The following is a 2,086-nucleotide window of genomic DNA, read 5'->3' as shown; positions in this document are numbered from 1 at the left end:
AAAAGACAAGATAAATATTTAAGGTGATTGATATCCCAATTATACTGATCTAATTTTTACCAATTATACGAATGTAGTAAATTATCACATATATCCCCCCAAAAAAATTTAAAAGAAAATCACCAATTGTTTCAATACCAATCCCAAATAATTCACACAGCCACAGTTTTGGAATTCAAGGGGATCTGGAAGGAATGAAGTCATTGGAGAAAAGTAATTGGGAATTAAGTGTGTCACATCTGAATGCTTGTGTGCCCCAACATTCATGTGTTGAAACCCCACAGCCTAATGTGATGGTGTGAGGGCATGAGGCCCTCGGGAGGTGATTAAGACTAGCTGAGTCATGAGGGGGAGCCCTCGTGCATAGGATTAGGATCCTTACAGGAGTCCAAAGAGAGCTTGCAACCCCTTCACCACCCAAAGAAGGAGCTAGAAGGCGCCTTCTGTGAGCCAGAAAGTGGGCCCTCATCAGACACCGAGTCTACCACAGCCTCCTCTTGGACTTCCCAACCTCCACAATGCGAGAAATACCTTTTTGTTTTTATAGCATAGCCAGTTTGTGGAATTACATTGTAGTAGCTCAAATGGACTAAAACAAATGGGTACGTAGTGATATCAGGGTTCCTGGGCAGAAATAGTTGTCAACAGAAGAGATTTGGGAAGCAAGTCAGAAACCGTGGATGTCTACAGAAATGTCAGAAGTGTCTGCTGAGCTATGGATGATCAGAAGAGTTGCTTTTGCAGATAACGAGTCATTGTTTTAGTGACAAAAGAATATAATATTTTAGGGATAACAACAAAGTGTCAGGAAACAGAAGTTGAGAGCAGAGAGAGAACTTACGCACTCTTAACCGGGCTGTGGAAGGAGGGGCAGGCACAGGGGATGAGACTGGAGAGTGGAGACAGAGGGGCCACAGGCATGTTCCAGGCAGTGGATATCGCTGCGTAGGAGCGGAGCACAAGGCCCAAAGGGCAGAAGCCAGCCCCAGTCAGGGAACAGGCCATGACTTGTAGTGGGTGCTGGGTATCAAGACCTTGGTTTTCTTTTTTTTTTTTCTTTTCTTTTTTTTTTTTTTTTTGAGATGGAGTCTCGCTCTGTTGCCCAGGCTGGAGTGCAGTGGTGCAATCTCGGCTCACTGCAGCCTCTGCCTCCCGAGTTCAAGCAATTCTCCTTTCTCAGCATCCCCAGTAGCTGGATTACAGGCATGTGCCAGCAATACTGGCTACTTTCTGTATTTTTAGTAGAGATGGGCTTTTGCCATGTTGGCCAGGATGGTCTCGATCTCCTGACTTCATGACCTGCCTGCCTCGGCCTCCCAGAGTGCTGGGATTACAGGCATGAGCCACCACATCTGGCCTAAGACTTTGCTTTTCAATGAAACAGTCTGAGACTGAGTCTCAGCAATTTCACTTGCTCGGTGAGCTCAGGCACATCCTCTGCTCTCGCTGGGTGCTGGTGTCTTCCCCTGCAAAAAAGGAGAACCTATATCTCACCCTCCTGATTGAATCAGGTCCAGCCCAGATGTACTCCCTGTTGATTAGCTTAAGGATTTGGGACTTTGATGGCATCAGCCAAATCCCTTCAGGGTGGTACCTAATCCAGGGTTTGACTGGATACCTGGATGGGGTTGTGACTGCCTTCAACTTGCACAAGGATTTGGAAGGATTCTGGGCCCTGTGTCCCCAACTGCAAAATAGGAGGTTGTCTTGGCTGAGGTGTGGTGGCTCACGCCTGTAATCCCAGCACTTTGGGAGGCCGAGGCGGGTGGATCACGAGGTCAGGAGATTCAGACCATCCTGGCCAACATGGTGAAACCCCGTCTTCACTAAAAATACAAAAAATTAGCCGGGCATGGTGGCGGGTGCCTGTAGTCCCCGCTACTTGGGAGGCGGAGGCAGGAGAATGGCGTGAACCTGGGAGGCGGAGGTTGCAGTGAGCTGAGATCGTGCCACTGCACTCCAACCTGGATGATAGAGCAAAACTCTGTCTCAAAAAAAAAAAAAAAAGAAAAGACAAGATAAATATTTAAGGTGATTGATATCCCAATTATACTGATCTAATTTTTACCAATTATACGAATGTAGT

Source organism: Mandrillus leucophaeus, unplaced genomic scaffold, assembly GCF_000951045.1.
Source record: "Mandrillus leucophaeus isolate KB7577 unplaced genomic scaffold, Mleu.le_1.0 Scaffold170, whole genome shotgun sequence".
Classification (NCBI taxonomy): Eukaryota; Metazoa; Chordata; class Mammalia; order Primates; family Cercopithecidae; genus Mandrillus; species Mandrillus leucophaeus.
This window is presented reverse-complemented; position numbering follows the sequence as displayed.